The following is a 21,587-nucleotide window of genomic DNA, read 5'->3' as shown; positions in this document are numbered from 1 at the left end:
TGGATGGATGGCTGGGAGCAATCTCATCACGTAGCACCATCTGTCACCATGAGGCCACATAAAGTTTAACCTAATCTGTCATGCTGAACAACCCCAGTACTGTGACCTCCACGTGGCCTGTATCAACATCAGTACCATGGCTTTCATCCCCATCACCGTTACCTCCCCTTCATATCACAAATGTTCCCATCTTAGCCTTCATCGCCATGACGACAGCCACCTCTTCCATCACCCTAACCGCGTTTTCCATCAGCTTCTCCGTTTCTCCCATCACCACCATCTCTTCCACCCCAACGACCACACCCTCCATTGTCGTTACCTCATCATCACAAGTCCTGTCAATCCTGCTGTGCTTCCCGTGTACTCACCAAGATCTCCTCTCCCACAGCCATCTCCCTCCAAAAGATGGTTTTTATGAAATAGTAACACGCCCTCTATTCACAGCGTCCATAATCAACCAGGGGCAGTGCCAGGGGTCTGGTAATCCCTGCTACTCAGACAGCTGAGGCAGGAGGATTGGTCGAGTCTAAGAATGGGAAACTAGCCCCGGAAACCATAGTGAGATTCCATTTTTAAAGAGGAGAGAGAGGGAGAAAGGAAAGAGAGAGAACACGGAGAGCGGGGTGAGGGTGAAGAGGGGTAGGCAACAACATGGAGGAATGACTCTGTCTTTGAACATACACAGTATTCTTCTGGGAAAGGAAAGGCTGAAAATGATGTCTCCATTCAAGCATCCTACATGCGGCATGGGAGAGGCAAAGAAACGGTACGACAAGCCCTTCCTGACATTGAGTACCACAGTAGACACTCCATCTTTTTTTTTTTGTTTGTTTCGGATAAAGAATATTACCCCCCCCCCATTTTAAATGAGGAAACCGAGATTCCCAGATGCAAAATAACACAGTCAAGGCCACACAATTAATAAGCTGTGGAGCCAAGATTCCAACCCTGTGTGACTTCAAAGTCCATATTCTTTCCATTACACTGTGCTGGCGAGAAGTCCCAAGAGCTTGGTTTAAGCACAATGTGATATAACCAGGCAAAGAAAGCCCTTATCTCAGGGAGAGCTGGTCTGATGTGGCACTTAGAAGCCCCTCTCCCAAGAGAAAAGCCACCAAAGTTTTCTAATGAGAAGATACATGTACGCTCTCCCAGAGCTCATACACTGCTGAAGACAACCTCATGCAGCGCCTGAGCCTTACCACCTCTTCCTGACCCCGGTTCCCAGCGGGGAAGGGAGGGAGCATGGACAGCCAGTCCTGGGAATGCCTGGGGTTTGGGAGAACTGGGTTATTTTGGGATTGTTTACATTTGGAATCTTCCTGATCTTTGGTCCCAGAAAAACACCCACATGTTGGAAAGTCTTCCGAGTTATTCACTGTTGGGTTTTTTTTTTTCTTCATCTTCTTCGACTTTTTCTTCTTCTTGGATGGAAAAAAAATGTGCTAGTGATTAGTCACAACCTGTGAGGCTGGGCTTTTGACAGCCCCGCTGAGAAGGCAGAGACAAAGAGGCTCAGAGGCCCCCTGGCAGATGCTTCTGGGAAGGAAATGTTCACAGCGCTGACCCCCCTGGGCTATGGAGTGGTCTGCTCACCTCCAGCTCCCAGAGGTCCATCACTGCCCAGATGTGGGGCCTTTGGCCATTCCATTCCATGCCGGCATCCCAGCATTACTAGGGAGATCCAGCATGTATGCTTCAAGGAAGCCAGAGGGTCAGGACCTGGGCAAGTGTGTGTGAAGAGAGTAGAGGAGGAGGCAGTTGGTGAAAGGGGTGCTCAGCCTGTGAGGCCCCATGCTGAAGGCCATCCCTTGGCCATCCCTGACTTCTACACAGCTTAAGGCCTCTGGCAGTGCGATCGCCTCTTTGTTCTTGTGGATGCCCTGGCATGTCAGCTGTCCCCCAGAGTCCCCTGGACTCTTTTTCAAGAAGGCTGCGGGTTGAGAGGGACAAGACTGTGTCCACTGGGCCAGCACAAAAGGAGATTGCTTCAGCTAAAGGACTCGGCTTGGGAGGCAGGTCTGGATCCAATTTTAAAATCTAAGGATTGTGAAACATGGCAGGAAGGAGTAGTAAAGGGAATCTGGGAGCTCTCCCTTGGTGTAGGTCTTTTAAAGGAGATTTTTAAGGAAACTAAGAAAAGAATCAATTAATACAATAAGGAGTAAGATGGCTTAATGTCAGGGATGACAGAAGAGGGTGCCCCAGAGGGTGAACCCTAGGGTGACTGGAAGCTGAGCAAAGAGAATTTCCTTGCCAGACTCCTGCTGATATAAACAATTTGAGTCATTCCAAACTAGGATGTCAGCACCATTCTGAAAGCCCAGTCTCGTGTGATTACCCCCACACAAAACACTCCACCCCACCAGGGGAGCCATCTACACACCAGACTCCCGGCTAGGACCAAGTGTAGCTATGGGCCCCACGAGGACTGCACAGGCCTGAGGCCCACCCTCCATGGCATATGGCTGACCCCACACATGGGGCTTGAAGATCAGTAGAAGAAACAAGAACAGGGCCCACCCAGGTTTCACTCTAACCTCTAGAGGCCCCAGCTAAGAACTGCTGTCCCTGGTCAGCCCCAGTTACATAGGGGGAGCTACAGCAGTTAGAGGAAGATGTCCCATAGCGGGGGCCCTTGTTGCCCTGTCTTGGGGAAGTGCCAAGACCCCTCAACAAACATCTTTATCTCTGCAAAGGAAGGCACAAAGGAGTGGACACTGTGCTCAGGCCTGGCTCTAACTTGTGCAGATATATAGGGTTTTTATTTTCATGGTAGCAAAATATCTATCATAAGAATCAAGAGAAGGGATGGTTTCTCTGGGCTCACAGAGCATCATGGTGGAAGCAGCCAGGGTATGAAGTATTATGTCACAAAACATCCACAGTCAGAAAGCAAAGAGAGAGGAGTGGCAGTGCTCAGTTCCTGCCTTGAAATTCAGTCCAGGGCCCCAGCCCACAGGATGGTCCCCCCCATGGTGAAGACATGCTTTCCCAGCTCAGTCAACCTCATCTAGATGATCCCTTACAGGCAGAGCTAAGCCTCCATGGCAGTTTGGATTAGAAATGTCCCCCAAAGGCTCATGTATTTGAACACTTGGTCTCCAGCTGGTGGCACTGGGGAGTTAGGGAGTGTTCATAAGGCGGGACCTTGCTGCAGGAAGTACATAACTGGGGCAGCTATGGTCTTAGCCATTTCCAGTCACACCTCTATTTTGTGTTTGTGGCTGGCAATGTGGTATCTCAGCCCCCTGCTCTGATCGACTGCCTGCTGTCATGCCTTACTAACATGGACTCTTCCTCTCCAACTGTACATCCAAATAACCCCTTCCTTGGCTACACACACACACACACACACACACACACACACACACACACACATTTGTGTGTGTGTGTGTGTGTGTACATAAATAAATACATTGCCTTGGTTATAGTATTTTGTCACAGCAACAGAAAATAACCAATACAGGCTTCTGGTGATTCTAGACCCAGTCAAGGTGATGTTGGCCATTTTCCGTGACCTTTAGCCACTTCATCTCACCCTGAAGAGGAGGGGCAGCTAAATGTCTCTGTGGTTCAGGGATGAGGATGGAGCAACTCCATGACCATGTTCTAGAACAACTAGTCATCTGTGCCAGAGACTTCTCAATGGTGAGAGGAAGGTAAGAGAGGGCAGAGATGGAGCAGGAGACCAGAAGAAACTTGGGTCCCTGGGACAGACCTACATGCAGAATGTGGGGATAGAGGCCACTGCACTGGTGGGCTTGTCTAGATTTGGTGGCATCAGGAGGCTGGCAATAGGTCAAGTGACAATTCGACTCTATGCAGAAAGTCACCATTATTGGCTCCAACAACATTTCTTTAGATTAAGGATCTCTGATCTTTGACGTCATAGAAAGGTGCTACCATCTGCAAATGTGTTGGCTGCCTTCATAGCTATACTGGGATGCATGACCCAATCTCACACTTGACAACCCACAGAGGAAAGCTAGTCATGGTTCCTGCCACTACATAGAGAATTTGATGTGAGAAATGTGTGGTGCCCCAAAACCTAGTTTCAGCTATGTTGGAGTAGAAGACTGTCCTTTTCCTCCATTCCCCAGGTGGAGTGAAGGGAACCAGAGGCAGCCATGGCCCAGGCCTTGAGAAGGTGGTTCTAGGCAGAAAGAGTACCAGGAGGAGCTCGACCTGCTGCCCAGGAACCTCTGCCTCTCCATCTGTCACTCTGCCTGGCCTGAGCCTGAGCTTAGATCTTCTTCAGGACCTGGAACCCCAGGGCGCATTCTCTCACTCTTCCGGGGAAGCCTCCAGCCTCATTCTGAACATCCGGCCTCAACTCTGCCCTCTTGGTGCTGAGGTGAGCTTCCAATACCAGGCTGAAGTTCTCTGGGGCAAATTCCACTCTAATCCTCTTTCTCCCAACCTCTTTTCCTCCTGTTCCTTTCTTTTAAATACTTGGTGATTCCTTCCCAGAAGGAACTCGCATTTGACAGTGGGCAGGCTCTCCTCCCAGACAGCCATTCATCCAACTTGGATTTTCCCTCATGGACATAGGCCCACCACCTGTTTGCCATGGAGCTACTGGTTCTGAGTGTCCCTCTTGACCAGAGAGAAATCTGGTCTTAGAGAGTTTCCTGCAGGAGATGTTCTCTGGGTGGAACCCCTGGTCTTCCACCCTGGGTGCTTTCCCCTAGACAACCTTGGGCCTGCCCATCTCACCCCAGCCTTATGGTGGCCACCCCACATAAAATCCCAGAGCTGGGACAGGAACTGGGACAAAGAGGAGGACACTGGGGCCCCAGCCTTGACCCCAAGTTCCTATTTATAATCCTTATTCCAGAGACGGCCACTTAAACACACATTCCTGATAACTGAATAATCTTTGGCACCAAGCAAAAAATAGCCTGTGGCCCAGACCACAATTGCACAGCTGGTGCAGGGTGAGCAGGGACAGCAGGGACCCGATGATGCAGGACAGGCTGGAGGTAGGAGGAGCTGGGTTGGGACAAGTGAGTTGGGACAGCAAATATAGACAGTTAAATATAGCCCTGTCAACCTGGGCATCATGCGGACCTAATGCTGTGCCAGGCCCCTCTGCCACAAGCCCTCCCCAGATGGGCTCATATCTCTTATTCCCAATGGAAGTGAGAACAGAGACCAGGTCTGGAGGAACCAGAGGGACCATGGTGACCGTGAGCCCTGGGGCTTTGGAGAAGGCGTCAAACAAATCAATATCCAAGAACAGAGACTCAAATGGCACTCTCTAGAACTGTTAGTATGAAGAAGGGAGTGTGGCTGTGTGCTGGGGGAGGAAATAGAAAGCCTTTTGTGCATGAAGCCAGCTGACAGGGTCCCAGTACACACCTCCCTCAATCTGTAGGAACACTGAGGTCTCTTCCACAGAAGCCTTAGCAAGAGGTGGAAGTCAGCCAGTGTCTGCTATTGCTCCCTGGGGTCCCCTGGAGAATCCTGTCCTCAGTACTGAACATGGCCCACAACATTGCTGTCCATGCTCCTCAGCGCCACAGAACCCAGCATCTCCTCTCGCAGCTGCCATTCGCACTTTGTTTTATTTCCCTTGCCTTCAACCTCCTTCCAACTGGGGGAAGAAGCCCTTTCCAGGGGACCTCGTGCTTTCCATTTCAATAAGGCCACCAGTCACACCGACTTTGGACATATCCTAAGACCCCTCTTAACTAAGATCCTCCCTGCCAAAGAGTCCATATTCCGAATACTAGAAGCTAAGACCCCTCCAACGGCTGAGTTTGAAATGGGGGGACGAGCTCCATCTCATGATTGCAGAACATAATTTGATGCAAAGAATCTCAGAGAATTCCCCTCCTGGGCCTGGGAACACTTGTGGTGGGGGTGCTTTTTATTGGTAACAAACAGGAAGGGCAGTTGAGTTCAGCTTTGATTTTTAAGGAATGCCCAGCAGGTACCAGGGTTCACACCAGGAAGGCCCAGGAGAGGGTGTTGTTGACAAAGAAGCTTGAAGTGTCCCAGGCAGTGATAGAAGTCAAGAAAACAGCTTCCTGGAATGCAGGGAGGAAGAGGAAAACCAAGAGAGGGCCTGTGTCTCAGTAGCATGGATGTCTGAGGACATCTTAGGCCTAGGCCAGGGTGACTGTGAAGTGGATGGGAAAGAAGCACCAGAGGGCTGTAGGTAGGAATGCCTCATGAGCCTAGGGAGGCCAAGTTCAAAAGAGTAAGCTGTGCGTCCCCCGCCTGGGAAAGTGAGCAGAGTATTGAACAGAGATAGTGAGTCTACAGAAGTGAGCCATGCTGTTTGGATCAGTTACACTGAGGATAGCAAAAACAATATGGGTCGTGTTTAAGAACAGAATCTGTGACTGGAGGGTTGATTCACAAACGCCCATGACTCCAGCTGCACGGGTTCCCGGCCTCCCTGTGTCCACAATACCTGAACTTGTTGGTGCGCAGGCACACACAGACCCATACGATGTTTACAAAGGACGTAATCTGAAGAGCTCAGGCTAGCTCACAAGACAGTAAGGAATAGTGAGTGAAATCCAGAAGATGTCCCATGGATGGGGACATGAGGAGTTCCCAAACCTGGAGAAGACCTGTCAGTCTGGGGAAAGCTCAGAAACCAAGCTGTGATTTTCACATATCTCAAACACATGGTGAGGAGGAAAATCCAGGACCTTCCTCACATCTGGCAGGCCTTTCACAGGTTACGCTGGAGTTCAGAAGATACAGCAGAGGGCTCAGGAGATGCTCAGTGGGCAAAGCACTTGACATCCAAGTATGGAGACCTAGGCTCAGCGTCCCAGAACCCATGCAAACTCAAACACATCTGTAGTAAGCCCAGATTTCCTATGGTGAGATGGGAGGTGACTGTCTGGAAATTTGCAGGCCACCTACACAGCTAGAAAAACAAGAGTCTGTCACAAGCAAGGTTGAAGGCAAAGACAAACATGAAGAGTTGTCATCTAACAACACATATGCCTTGATGTGCATATGCCTACACATGTGCATACATGCACACTCACATGAGCACACACACACACACACACACTTGAAAGCTAAAAGTTTAGAAGTTAGAGCACAAAATAATGAAACAGGAAGCAAACACAGTTGATGTGATGGAGCCGAGCATGGACTCTTCTTTTTTAAAACTAATAAAACCGACATCCATTGGTGGGAATGACAGCAGGGAAAGGAAATGAGAGGAGACCTAAAGCGCCTGCGTCAGGGTGAGAAATGACTGTCTCTGCAGGTGCTGAGTCGGTTTTAGAAGATAAGGAAAAGTCAGGAGAAAGACTACACAGGCCAAGTCGTGTCCCAGTGAGCGGCAAATGAACGGAGGGCTCCTGAGATCATAAAGTGACAACCAGCAGCCTGTCCTCCCAGCACCAAACCCCTACAACCAGCAAGTCCTTAAGGGCTCATCTCCCTCAGGGATGATCTGTCGTTACAGGCCTAGCTCAGGGAAGAAGAGTCGCAGGACAAATTAGGCACAGATTTTGAATGAACTCAGTTCAAACTAGCCAGAGTGCCAGTCTGGGGCTACTGGTCTTCTGCAGTGCTGCCATGACTGCCTGTCATTCATAGTGCCTGGGATGTGTCCTCACGTGGGGCATGCTCTCCTGGGGGACAGAAAAGCAGAGTCTATTAAGTCTGTGGGGTCATGAGCCAGGCTGCCTGGGCTCATAACCTTAACAGTTCTGTATTAAGTTTATCATAACTGATACACAAAGCACAAAATTGTACATATTTATGGGGTACGATGTGGTTTGGGGGATATGTATGTATTGTGCTTCATTTTAATTCTTTTTAATGGTACTAAGGATTGAACCTAAAGTCTTATGTACTCAAGGATCATTCTCCACCACTGAGCCACAGCCCAGTCCTCATTTTACTTTTTGAGAGACAAGCTCACAAAGTTATCCAGGCTGGCCTTGAACTGTGATCCTCTTGCCTCAGTCTCCCAAGGCTCCAGGTCTAGCTCATTGCATCATATTTAAATCAGGTCAAACATGTCCATCCCTTTGTACACTGGTCATTTCTTTGTGGTGAAAACATTGCACGTTTTGTTTTATAAAGTGCACAGTGTAGAACTGTTTCCTATTTTCACTCTGCAACCACACCCCATCGTTTGCTTGCTTGTGATTTAGCGTGTTGGTCAGTCCTTCCTCCTCTTCCCTCCCAGCTCTTCTGCACACTCTGACAGCCACCACCCTTCTACCAGCTTGTGAGAGATCAAGGTTTGGAGTTTCTGCACCTCAGAGAGGTCAAGCCTTTCTGGCCTTTCTGGGTCTGGCTTATTTCACTTAACATGGTATCTCTAATTCCAGCCCTGTTGTTGCAGACTTCCCCTTGTGGAAAAAGCCTATTATTCTATTGTGTACATGTACCACCTTTCTTTACACACTCGACAGTTGACAGACACATAGGCTGCTTCAGTGCTTGGCTATTGTGAGTAGTCAATGAACCATGAATGACAGACCTGATACATGCAGCCAGCAGTAGAATTGCTGGGCCATGAGAAAGGACCAGTTTTTGTCTTTTTGAGGGAGCTCTGTCATGGTCGTGCTAATCTACATTCTGGCCCACAGCGTTTGAATGTTGTGCCCTTGTTGCTACTTCCTTGACAGTGCTTGGTTTCTCTGTCTGTCTGTCTGTCTGTCTGTCTGTGTTGGTAGTAGTAACTCATTATGGTTCTGATTTGCATTTCTCATCAGATCATCATGGTTAATCTTGTTTAACTGGCAAGTTTCGGATCACCACAGAAACAGATCTCTGGGCATGGCTGGGAAGAATGTGAACTAGCTTAGGCTAATTGAGGTAGAAAGACAAGACCCTAAGTATGAGTGGCTCCATCCCATTCGATGAGGTCTTGAACAAAGTAGAAAGGAGAAAGCCAGGACATGGAGGCACAGACCTTTAATCCCAGCATTCAAGAGGCAAACGCGGGCAGATTTCTATGAATTTGAAACTAACCTGGTCTACAAAGCAACTTCTAGGCCCTCCTAACCTATATAATGAGACCTTGTCTCGAAAAATAATAATAATAATTAATAAATAAATAAAAAGAGGTAGTGGGTTGAACATAGAATTTCTTTCTTTTTTTTTTTTTTGTTCCTCCTCTGCCTTCTGACTGCAGCCACAATGTGACCTGCTGCCACCATGAATTTCCTTCCATGGTAGACTATACCTTCAAGTCAATAGCTGGAATCAATTGTTCCTTCCTTCAGTTGTTTCTGTCAGCAATGAAATAAATAACATAGCACTGATTAGTGCAATTGGGGGACATGCTGGCCACCCCTCTGTCTTCTCTTGAGAAGTAACTGGGGATGTCTATTTGGCCTTTTTAACTAGCTGTTTGGGATCTTAATCTTAATTATCATGTAAGGACTACCTCACCTTGCCGGTTGACCACCTGCAAACCTTCCTGCCTTCTCAGAGCTGCTTCTTCAGACACTCCTCATGCAATGGCACCCCATCTGTCTCTTCTGGAGTTTGTTTCTTCTGAGGACTCATCTGAAAACCCCTGTACTCCTCAACATTGTCCCTATGGTTTCTCCTCATGGTTTTAAAATTTCACATCTTACATTCATGTTACTAGTTTAGATCTTTTTGTAAAAAATCCTTTACAAGTGCACAGAGTTTACTTTTATGGTCTCTTATTCTTTGGCCTCTGATTATCTTTCCTCTCAGTGTTTCAGTGTCTGGTTTGGTTATTATAATGTGTTGTAGTATTTTTTAGGTAACATGATGTAATATTTCTGCTTAGTTCTTTTGCTTACAATTGTGTTGCTGATGGTTGCCTTTCGTAGTTCCATAGAATTTTTCCAATTCTATGAAGAATGTCATAGGCAGGCATTTTGATAAGAATTGCATTGACATTGAGTCTGTATTTTGGAAGTGTAGACATTTGAACAGTATTGATTCTTCTAGTCCATGAACAGGGAGTGTCTTTCTTCTCTTTGTGTCCTCTTCATTTTTTTCCATCAATATTTTATAGTTTTCATTACAGAGTCTCTCTCAAAACTTTGATTACATTTCTTCCAGAATCTTCTTCACACCCATCACAGAACTGATTGCCTCCTTGATTTCGTGCAAGGATACCAATTTTTTTTATATTTATTTATGAGTTCAGGTGCCTGCAAAGGCCAGAGACATCAGATTCTTCTGGGAGGAGGAGTTGCAAGTGGTTGTGAGTAGCCCAGTGTGTGTGCTGAGAAATTAATTCTGACCAGCACACACACTGGGCTGCTCACAGTGAACTATCCAGGGCTGCTGACTTGTTAATGATGCTTTTTGTATCTTAGATTTTTTTCTGGGTCCATTTATTAGGTTCCCAAAGTTAATTTATGGCCTCTAGATTTCAATTTCCTCACTTACAAATTTGTAGTAATAAATTATCAGGAGGAGTTTTAGAGCCCATACACACAAAGATTCTAGGATAGCTCATGACCTGCACTAACCATTGACAGAAGCAACTGCTGCTTTCCAGGGAGACAGATTGTGATTCTGAACACTGCTTAGGAAATCTGGAGCTGGGAAGGGAGGCAGGGTAGTTTGAAGAGAGATTTTACTTTACTCTAAAGAAACTCAGTAAAATAGCCCAAACCCATATCCAAAACTCCTTCATCAGCTCCCACATATCAAATCTCTTGTCCTTGACCATGTCTGGAAAGTACTAAACATCTCTTGTTTCTCTGATCTTTCCCATTCTAACTCAGTCCAGCTCGCCTCACCTGTGCCTTTCACAGATGAGCATGGCAGCTATAAACTCAAAAGGCTTTCTTAATGCCCTATACATCAGCTTCAACCATCTCCACGATGGACTATTGGTCCAGGTCCCTCCAGGTGCAACTGACCTTCCTAATCAGAATGGCTTAGAGCAGAGGTCGGCAAACCATAGCCCTGCCTGGTTTGTGTAAAACACGTGAGTTAGGCATGATTTAAATTTTCAATAGGAAAAACATCACAAGAAGAATAACATTGTGTGACATATAAAATTATATTGAATTGAAATGTTGATGTACAGGAGGAAAGCTCTATTGGAGCCAGGCCACACCCACTCATTCTCATTCACCTGTGGCACTTCCACCAAGCATGAAGCAGCTACTGGTTACAAAGGTGTTTGCCAACCCCAGGCTTAAAACACCCACTGTCTTTTTGGTTAAAAACTTTCAGCATGGGTTGCCGTTGCTCTTTCTGGTGTCTTCTAAGCTGGATCAAGGCAGAAACTGCCTCATTGTCTAGGGAAGACATTGTCTACCTAGTTTTGGTTAGTGCAATTCCTTGACAGAACACCTATAAGTTCCTCCCTGTGTGACTTTATGCCTCCCTCACAGCATAGCCTCTGAATCCCAAGGACAAACATTCTCAGACTAAAATAAGCAGGAGCTGCCACTCTAAAAAGATGCCCTTGAGACCAACACAAGTGGAGGTGTTACTTTTCTATTATTCTAGTTTCATTTCCATTACTAGGATAAATAATCTGACAAAATCTTATGGGAAAAGGGGTTTAATTGGCTCACAATACAGCTTTGGGGAAAGTGAAGGCAGAAACTTTAAAGCAGCTAGTCACATCATATCCACAGTCAAGAACCAAGAGAAACAGATTTATAACTCTTCATATTGATCTAGCTTTCTCCATATTTATATACTTCAGTATCCCTTGCCTAGGGAATGAGGCTGCCCACAGTGGACTGAGTCTTCCCATATCAATTAATACTAGTAATCAAGACAATCCCTCATAGACATGCCCACAGGCCAACCAGATATGGAAAATGCCTCACTGAGATCCTTTCTTGATTCTAGTTTTTGTCTAGTCGACAATTAAATTAACTATCACAACCATATTCAACTTAATTTTTACAGAGCACAGGCAAGGGGGGATTCAGGAAACATGTTTTCTACACAACCACAATTGTAAGGAACTTGGGGCACATGGCAGGAACCCTTTAAAGAGTGGTCATTTTAGTATGTCCACTGTTGCTCACCAGCATCCTGTCTGATGACAGAGCTGCAGAGACATCCTCCCTCCTCCATAGTCAGTTTACAACAGGTGCTATTACAAACTAGTCAAGAATAGAGTTCAGATGTCCTTGTTTTTTGTTGTTGTTTTGAGACAAGGGCTCACTGTGTGTCCCTGGCTGGCCTGGAATTTGCTTTGTAGATCAGGCTGGCCTTGAACTCACAGAGACCAGCTTGCCTCTGCCTCCCAAGTGCTGGGATTAAAGGTGTGCACCACCACATCCGATGTTACTTAGGTAGGTGTGTGTGTGTGTGTGTGTGTGTGTGTGTGTGTGTGTCTATGTCTGTGTGTGTGTTGTATATGTGTGTGCAGGTGTGTGTATTTTTGTATTCAAGTATAGATTGATTGTACATGTGTTGATTGGTATGCTTGCATATGTGTATGCCTGTTCATGTCATATGTGTGGCATTGTGTGGATTTATGTTAGGAAGCAAGAGGCCATTCTCAACTGTCATTCCTCAGATGCTGTCTATCTTGGCTTTTGAGACAGAGTCTCTCAATGGCCTGGAACTCACTAAGTAAGCTAGTCTGGCTGTCCTCAGGAATCCCCATGTCTTCACCTTCCTATGACTGGTGACTTAAGATCAAGCCACAATATCCTGATTTCCTAGATTTGTTTGTTTGTTTATGTTTGTTTGTTTTTAATCTCTGATGGAAAAGATAACATGCCATCTGGGTCAAGGACTACAGGGCACTACAGCATTTCCAGCATCTTCAGAGCCCTGCCCACTGCTCACTGACATCCCATGCAGGGATTGTAGCATTCTATCTCTGAACATGGAGCCCAATCCCCTTCCTGTCCCCACTTCTGCCAGAACTAGCAGCTTCCAAGGCAACATATTGACAGACATGTACTTAGGACAAAGACATAGATTATGTGCTCCCTGCCTTGGGCCTAAGTGGACCTCTTAGTTGCCTTAAGGAATGAGGAGAGTTCTAGCTTAGATGCAGTACATCACTCAGCCCACAGCCATCAGAAGAGCTCTGGCCACGGACAATGCTAAGCTGAAGCCTGGTCTCCAGACACCGAGTCTAAAGTCTGGGGTGCCATCTTCCATGGTACCAGGGAAGCCCCTCCCTCAGATTGTGGCCAAATGCAGGAGTCCTGTCCTTTGGGAGCTGTGGCCCTCTGTCTATTGAGACATGAGCCTCGGTGACCCTCCTGTGCCCTCCCTAAGCTTCAGAAAGGTATGAGAGCTTGGAACTATTGATGTTGACCCATGGAAGAGTGTCCAAGGAGACCTTTCATTGTCTGGACATGGGTGGTGGGTACCAACCTTGCTGCCAATCTCTTTTGCCCCAGTCACAGTGAGAATGAATGGCTCTCAGCCACACTCAGCCTCCTCTGTCACATACTGTAACCTCAGACTGACCTCAGCCAAGGCCACAGACGCATGTCTGCCACTGGTCCCAGAACTGACCCCATCCACTCCACCCTGATTCTGGTTTCTGACCAGGGGTTGTGGAAGGCACTAAAACCTCATGTGCCCACAGTGCCAGTCTTAATTGGCAGCCGTGTTCAGTGAGGAAAAGACTGTCCTGCAAATACAAGGCCCCAGAACTGACACTGTTTTTATTCAGTTTGGAGCCTCAGCCTATGGGATGGCACCACCATGTTTAGGATGGGTCTATTCACCTGGACTAATGCATACCCAGTGGCTGGTCTACAGGGTGACCACACATCCCATCAGGTTGACAATCAGTGTTACCTATCCCAGAAGCAAGCAGCTGCCAACCATGCCTTATTGGCCTCTCTACCTCCACACTGGAGCTCCTGTCAGGCACACTATCACCTCCCACTTGCCCTAACTCTGTTACCTCTAGTAATTCCTGTAAGATTGCTTTGCTTCAGTGTCCAAAGAGAAAAGCATCAGGGCTTGTTGGGTCTGATAGAACAAAGTCCCACATCCTATTAACAGAGCCAGAAGCCTGTCAGTAGTCCCAAGCTCATGGGTAGCTTAGAAGAACAAGGATACCTGGGGCCTCTATGGTACCCTTATGCTTCAAAAATCATTACTTTAATACCAAGTTCACACTCAAGAAGTTCCTATGAGAACACACAACCAGCTGTTAACGCTGTTCTAGCTCCAGTTAAAAGCCCTGCTTTTCAGTGTTGCCAAGCCTTGCCCCTACTAACTCTTAGACCACTAGCTCACTCCTCCCTCTACACAGACCCTCACAGGGACCAAGACAATGGAGCTTGTGTCTCCCACCCTCACAAAGTTCAAGCTTTCTATAGCTAGAGGTCCAAGCAAGCCTTCACAGGACAAAACCAAAGACCACCCTGGGAAAGGGCCCATACCCCTGGACAGTACCCGTCCCTGAGGAGGGAACTATATCCCTGGGCAGTACCCCACCCTCAGCTCAGTCCTGCCCATCATGCAGAAATGACCTTGAGAGGAGAAAGTCAAGGTTTCAGACACTGGGCTCCTGCTGCACCCAGCAGGCTGGAAGGGACTGAAGAGAGTCAACCAACTCCCAGGAGCTATGCAGAGGTGAGCACAGCTTTCATTACAAGCCCTTCTTAGATTGTAGGAATGAACTCCAACCATTCCAGGCTAAGGCAGCTGTAGGATAACCCAGCTGAGTGTCATCCATGGAGGTGAGCCATGGTGGCGTCGGTGGCCACACAATAATAGGAAAGGGCTGCTTTTCAGGTGTAGCACTTGATCTGGGTCAGAGGCTGAGAATGAAAGCAAGAACAGTTCCCAGCAGGACTGACGGCCTCCCCTCCAGCTCCTGCCAGGCCTCTGGCCCTCTCCCTTACCTTCCTGACCGCAGCCATGCTAATGCCTTTAGCAGCCTCCAGGTCTGTCTCCAGGGCAGCCCTAGGTTCAGAGATCAAATATACTCTCTGGCAGACGAGAGTTGATGGCAGCAGGGGGAATGGCTGAGCCAGTGTAGCCGGAGCAAGGTTCTTTTGAGTCCTTGGTGTGAAGGGACCTTAGGCAGAAAACTCCACAGTATGCCCAGAAAGAACCCCAATCCCTGATGAGCTGGCCTTGGCTCTACCTTCCAGCCTAGGAGGAAACCAGGGGAGAGGTGGGGCCCAGGGGAATCAGAATGAAGGGCAGAGGAGAAACAAGTCAGAGAGGAATCAAAATGTCACTCTCAGGTTCTGGCTTTCCCCAGAAACCACAGGATGTAGTGACGGGGTACGTGTGGTCAGGGATGGGAAACCCAGGGTGGCTGAAGAGGAACCAGTGGAGAGGGCAGGCAGAAGTCTCCACAGCCAGTTCCTGTCACACCATCCTTGATGGTGGCCCAGAGGCCAGTGTCTTCATGCTTTTTGGATCAGGCATCACAACTCAGAATACATAAAGTCCCCTTCAAGACACCACAAAACTTGAAAGCCCTCACGAGGTGAGTGTCTGACTTCTGGAAACCAATTGTGGAAGACAACAAGTGAAAAGTCACTGAGGAAAGCGAAGGGTGACCCTGCTGTGAGCTTTCTTCTCACTGGGCTCCCAGGCAAGGCTGAAGCAGCACGCTGTGAAGACCTGCCATATCTCCTAGATGCTTGTTCCCTGGGTAGTAGTGTTGGTAAAAACTCTGAGGAGAGCTGTGCTATGGGAAGTCCTCAGGTCATTAGAAGATGATAACCCCAGCCACTCCCCCACATATGTGTACTTGTGTCTCTCTTTCTGTCTTGTCTCTTTCTGTATTGTCCCTCTGTCTCTCTGTCTCTGTGTCTCTGTCTCTCTTTCTCTCTTTCTTTCTCTCTTTCTTTCTCTCTTTCTTTCTCTCTCTTCCTCTCTCTCTTTCTCTCTCTTTCTCTTCCTCTCTCTCTTTCTCTTCCTCTCTCTCTTTCTCTTCCTCTCTCTCTTTCTCTCTCCCTTTCTCTCTCTTCCTCTCTCTCTCTCCCTCTGTGTGTGTGTGTGTGTGTGTGTGTGTGTGTGTGTGTGTGTGTGTGTGTGTGTATGCTCCCTGGATCATGGCTTGAGTAACTTTGTTTCACCACAGGCTCAAAGTCACAGAACAAACCTGTCATAGATTGGAACTCCAACCTTATGAACTAAGACAAACTTGTCTTTATGCTGAACGTTTTGTCCAGCAAGAAAAATCTGGCTGACAGAGAATGTTTACTGAGAAATGGGGCTGCTGTCTCCAGCAATGCCTGAAAGGATGGGTCAGGACTTTAAAATTGGTTCTCAGAGGAAATCAGGAACATTCGGAGGAGGGGGCTTGAGAAACTCTAGATAGCTACAAATAGAGCCCAAGGGGTCATCTGCTGAGGGCGCAGAAACTAGAGTGCTGTGGGAAGTCTGAGTTGTAAAGACTTGGATGGACATAAACACCAACTAACATGGAGACATCAACAGGCAAAGCTGCTCTCCAGACCATGGGACCCCTGCTGCAACCAGGAGGGCCAAGTGAGGGCACAGCTGCCAGTCAGCGTTGGGACCCTCCCAAGAAAGAAAATGAAGAAAGGAGAGGGGGAGAGGAAGAGAGGGAGGGGCGAGAGCGGAGTGGGGAGGAGGGCAGATGCTGTCAGCTGCTCAGCACTCTAGCAGACAGGATGACAGTGCCCGGCTGAAGCTGACAGTGACATGAACTGGCCAGGCAGAGCTCTTTCCAGCCGCTGCCCATCCCCATGCACAGTGGTGATTGGAGGACTTGTCAGCCAGAGCTGTGCAGCTGTCGGTCAGGACAGCAGTCCCACAGACAGAGAAGAAATCTGCACAGAGGCTCAGCAGCAGCTCAGGGGCCAAGCCCTGCTCATAGCTTCCTGCAGGTCACCCTGGTTCCCAGGGCAATCAGGAGCCCTGTCTAATCAAAGTTACTCATCGTTCCCAAACTTGCCGACTGTGGAACTAGTCCCTCCCTCCCTTCTCTCCTCCCCTCTCTTCCTTTTTTCTTCCCTCTTCTCTCCTTCCTTCCTTTTCTTTTTATTTTTTTGTTTTTATTGTTTTGATGGAGGCTCTCATGTATCTCAAGCTGGCCCCCAGTACCTACGTAGCCCATGCTGGCCTCGAACTCCGGATGCTCTTTTTACCACATCTTACATCTCAAAAGCAGGGACTGCAGGCTGAGCCCCCACACCCATCTTTTTGTCAGCTGCTATAGACTGAATCAAGTTCCCCACAAATCCATCTGCTAGGATTCCAGCGTGACTGGGTCTATATACAGGGTCCCTTTAGGAAGAAGCTAAGGTTCAAGGAACCTTGAGCCCCAATCCAACAGCACCAGAGTTAAGGGAGATAGGAAGATGGCCAGGAAGGGCCTTGGATCTGGGAGGGCTGGGGACCATCTATCAGGAGAGCCACTGTGCAGGAGGTGGACCCCAGCTCCACAATCCTCCCACCTCAGGGACTAGCTGGCTTCTCCAGGTCTTTAAGTATGGGGGACCTGGCCACTCCTAGCCTCTGCTGGGGGCGCCTAACCTGCAGGGGAGGCAGCATGGAATGGTGCTTAGCCCACTTCCCCCACGTGGCTTGCACAGGTGGCTGGTGGATCGGCCTCTCCTCGGCATCTGCTCCCCATTTCTAGGTGAACGCCAGCCAATGCTCAGAGCCATGTGTTCACCCAAACCGACTCAGCCCAGAATCAATCACCACGTGACAGGAGAGGGCACAGGGTCAGCATCTCCTCCCCATGCCCCCACTCACTGCTCCCACCTGAGCTACCATACTAGGGCCCCACACTTCTCAGCAACTAGCCACCTTGGGCTGTCAGCCGAGGAGCAGAAGCACGAGGCGGCCATGGGCACTCACGTCTCTTTAGGGCCAGGAAAGATCAGAAGGATAAGGTCACATGTGGGCAGACCCTGCCCTTACCTGCTCAGAGCAGTGTGTGTGTGTGTGTGTGTGTGTGTGTGTGTGTGTGTGTGTGTGTGTGTGTGTGTGCATTCCTAAGCTCTAAGTACGACCATTCGTTACTTTGAAAACTGGGAAAGATGAATGTCTTGCCTAGTTCTGGCCACACCATCAGAATCTCTCCTCTTCCCCAGGGTGGGTAGCAGCAATCCCCAGACCGTCAGCACTGCCTACTCCAAAGAGCGGCAGGGCAAGGGACAGACTGATGGCAGGGGTGGGATCCCGTTACAGCTAGCCACTGCCTGCCTGAATGGACTTGAGCAAGTTGCTAGGTATCTGCTGCCCTGCTGAAGTAGCGGCGTCTGTGACCTCAACCCTTTGCAGGGTCAGCCCGATGGTTGGAAGAGTTTGTATTCACGCCATCCTTCAGAAGCACTGAGAACAAAATACTGGATATATTCATTACTTCCATGTGACTGGAAACCTTGGAGTTGGTTGTTACAACTTGACAGACAACAGGAGAATCATGGTCAAATAAATGGAACCTAAGTTCAGGCCTGGGCCAACACCTTAAACTTGACTCTCTTAGGCACTCACAGAGCCCTGCTGAGATCAAAGCTGCTTGTCTCCCCCACCCAACAGATGGGCAGTGGGGAGCCTCTCAGGGGACCCTGCTGGGAGAGCCAGACACATGGGAGAAAGAAACCAAGGACCCTAACTGGTCTCCTGGACCAGGCTGAAGCAGGCAGGGTACCTGAGACCTCTTTCTTCTTGGCTGTGGCCAAGCCGAACTTCTCAGCCCTATGACAGTCCTAAGGAAGCCAGCTCTAAAGCTCCCTACCCTTCCTCAGCAAATCTCTGCTTCTCTCTGGTGGCAGCCACAGGAGGGTCCAGCATCAGAAGGTCCTGGCTGGAGACTCAATGGCTTCCAGGTGTGGGGGAGGCCCAGCTGGCAGGGCAGGTGTGGGGAGGGCCCAGCAGCTGTGGGGTATCTGGAAGGCATTTGAGCGTCTAATGAGCGCGGGATCTAATTAAAATGTTGGAGGAGGAATAAGTGTCCACACCATGTGGCACAGGAAGTGTAGCCGGGGCTGCCTGAACAGCAGGGTTCTGTGGGAGGGGCACCTGGCTAAAGATCTGGGGTCAACCCCTAGTCCTTCCCCTCCAGCCATGCCTCCAGTAGGTGCTAAAGGGCAGAGACTTCCAGGCCAGACACCGGCCTTCCTGGCTGTCCTGCTAGCCACTTCCTGGACAGATGTGTAGGCAAGTGGGTCCCACACTCTGCTGAACCCTTGAGAGCAACAGCAGGGGCTGGGGTACCCTTATTGGACTGTGACCCAGAATTCAACAGCTTCTAAACAAGGTCTCCAATGTAAACTCTTCCCCAAAGCCAGGGTGTTTCTGAGGGCGGGAGATGAGCCATCGTGGATCTTCTTCAACTTGACACCCCCCTGGACTCTGTAAAAGTGAGTTTGGCAAGACATCCTCCAACACTGCTGTCACATGAGGTCACTGGGAGCTTGATCACCCCTCCAGCAACTTGCGACCAGCAAGGCTGTAAGAATGCCCCTCTGTCTTGGTACTCTCTTCTGTTCCCATCACACGCTGTGTCAACTCTGGCTCAGCAGACACTGGCCTCCGCATGTCTGATCTAGGCTCAAATGTGCCTCCCACACTTGGCTCCCCCTGCAGTGTCCTTGGCAGTACCCTCAGGCCCAGAGCTTTTCTGTGAATGGATCAGGATGCCAGAGGATGGGAAGAGGGTCTGCTAGCCCTCTAGTGCCCTACCCACCAGACCCGCTGCCCTGCCACCCCACAACCCCCCAGCTCTGTCTCTCTGCCCTGCCCCCTCCCATCTGCTCCCAATAACAAAGCTTTGTCTCCCAGCATGCCCTGCCCCTCCCAGTCCCTGTGGGAGGACAGGGAGGCGAGACACCCCCATGCTGGTCCCTGACTAGGGTGTTAATGAGAACCAGCTTTCCACCCAGCTGTGGGCTCAGTCCTGTGAAGGCAGTTTCCTTTCTCTTGCCTTAACCTTGTTCCTACAAGTGTCTCCCCACATGCTGGGACTGGGGTGAGTAGCAGGTGAGGGGAAGAGGGAAGAGAAGGGAAAGGAGAAGGAAGCTGGACTGGAAGCCTGTGTGAACAGAGGATAACAAAGGAAGCCTCTGTGGGGGTCCTTAACCTGGGGGAGCCCTTCAAGGTCAACAGAAGTCAGACCCACAGCCCTAGGAGCAGTTCAAGGAGAGCTGGGCACTGGTTACCCTTACTCACACAAGCATACACAGGCCTCTTCATGTTAGCCTCAGTGGCTGGCTGTCTCACATTCATTCCCCTGGGCCTGAGCAGTTCAAGAGCTCCCCATCACTCCACATGATGAGCCTTCCTAGGGACTGCATCCTCCAGCAGGACTGACCACCCTCCTCTGAAGGTCACAAGGACACCTGCTGGCTCAGCCCCATCCTCTCTGCTTCCTGCTGCCCACACTTAACTCACCTTCTGCTGACCCAATGAGTAACCTCATGTCCTCACAAGCAGGGCAGTCCAGAGAGGCAAGTGTCAGGTCTGTTACCTGCCTGCCCCACTTAACCATGCAGGCCTAGGCCATTTTCTTGGAGTCTCTGGCCTCAGGGCTCCCAGTAGATGAGGTATGGTGCCACTCTCCCCACATGCAAGGTGCACCCAAGAACTGCTTCTCACAGGATAAGAACGATGAATACATTAGTGAGGCTGCAGAGGTTGGACCCCTAAAGCCAGAAGCCAGGGTGAAGGAGAGGACTCTGCCTTGCCCTGAGGGGATGGCACCGAGACCATAAAGCTTTAAACATGGCCAGGGATTGCCCCATTCTCACTACCCAGGAATGAGAGAGTTGACACAGGCCTACATTTCTTGGGCAGGATTTTTTATCGGTGGTACTGTTCAGTTTTTGCTACTGGGATGTATTCCCTATCTCTGCCTGACCCCAAAGTTGCAGCTCAGGGCATCAGCCAAGGACAATTATAGGCCCTGGTGCATGCCTTTGTCCACCCCTACTTTATTAATGTTGGACACATGACCCACCACTCCAGCAGACACAGGGATGTGCACAACACAGGTCCCGCCCTGGGTTCTGGCTGAAGGATACTATCTGCTTAGAGCAGGAGGCCTAAGTGGAAAGCATGCCTGAGACCATTAGTTCTACTTCCTTGGACAGAAACTGACACTCCGCTAACATATACGCGTTGTTTTAAGCACCACACTGAGCCCTGGCTTCTCTCGACCGACATCCCTCCAGCCCTCCTCCTTAGCAGCCAGACTGGTGAAAAAATACCATAGGTTCACCCCACTGGTGTCCAGTCCGCACTCTAAGCCCTGTGCCCTAAATAAAGCTCTCCCCACACACTTACGAGCTCCACCATTCCATCCTGTGGCCTCTCACTGACTTCGAGGGGGTAGAAGGTTGTGGGCTGGCTGAGGAAAGCAGCGAGCTGCTTGCAGCCCTGTCCAACACAGATGTGGATGGCCTCTCACCATAACGCAGTATGTTCTTTCCAGACCACCTGGAAAAAGGGTGCTCCCTCAAGATTCTGGCCAGCATTCTCACGGTGAAAGGATTGTGGGAAGCTTCCCCAATGCCTGGTTGTCTCTGGCATGAGCACTAGCCAGCTGAGTGCCTCAGCCAGCCAAAGAGAAGGAGAGTCAGGAGGCATCCACACAGCCCATCCTCCAGTTCCATGCAGAGGCCTCCAGAGTGGGACACACACACCCACGCAGGAAGACTGGCTTCAGAACACCTGACTCCACCACCTCTTGTGGTCAGCTTATCAGTAGGTGG

General features: G+C 49.3%; 1 long non-coding RNA gene across 1 annotated transcript in view; it reads right to left on the bottom strand.

The window, feature by feature from the left end:
- LOC147994933 (uncharacterized) overlaps positions 1–21,368 on the bottom strand; it is a 58,627-nt gene extending 37,259 nt beyond the window's left edge. Inside the window, exon 1 of the long non-coding RNA XR_015687246.1 lies at positions 21,160–21,368. This is a non-coding gene — a long non-coding RNA (uncharacterized LOC147994933). The remainder of the gene's footprint in view (positions 1–21,159) is intronic.
- Positions 21,369–21,587: the final 219 nt, after the last annotated feature.

The sequence above is a fragment of the Rattus norvegicus genome, chromosome 4 (assembly GCF_021556685.1).
Source record: "Rattus norvegicus strain SHRSP/BbbUtx chromosome 4, alternate assembly SHRSP_T2T, whole genome shotgun sequence".
Classification (NCBI taxonomy): Eukaryota; Metazoa; Chordata; class Mammalia; order Rodentia; family Muridae; genus Rattus; species Rattus norvegicus.
This window is presented reverse-complemented; position numbering and strand designations above follow the sequence as displayed.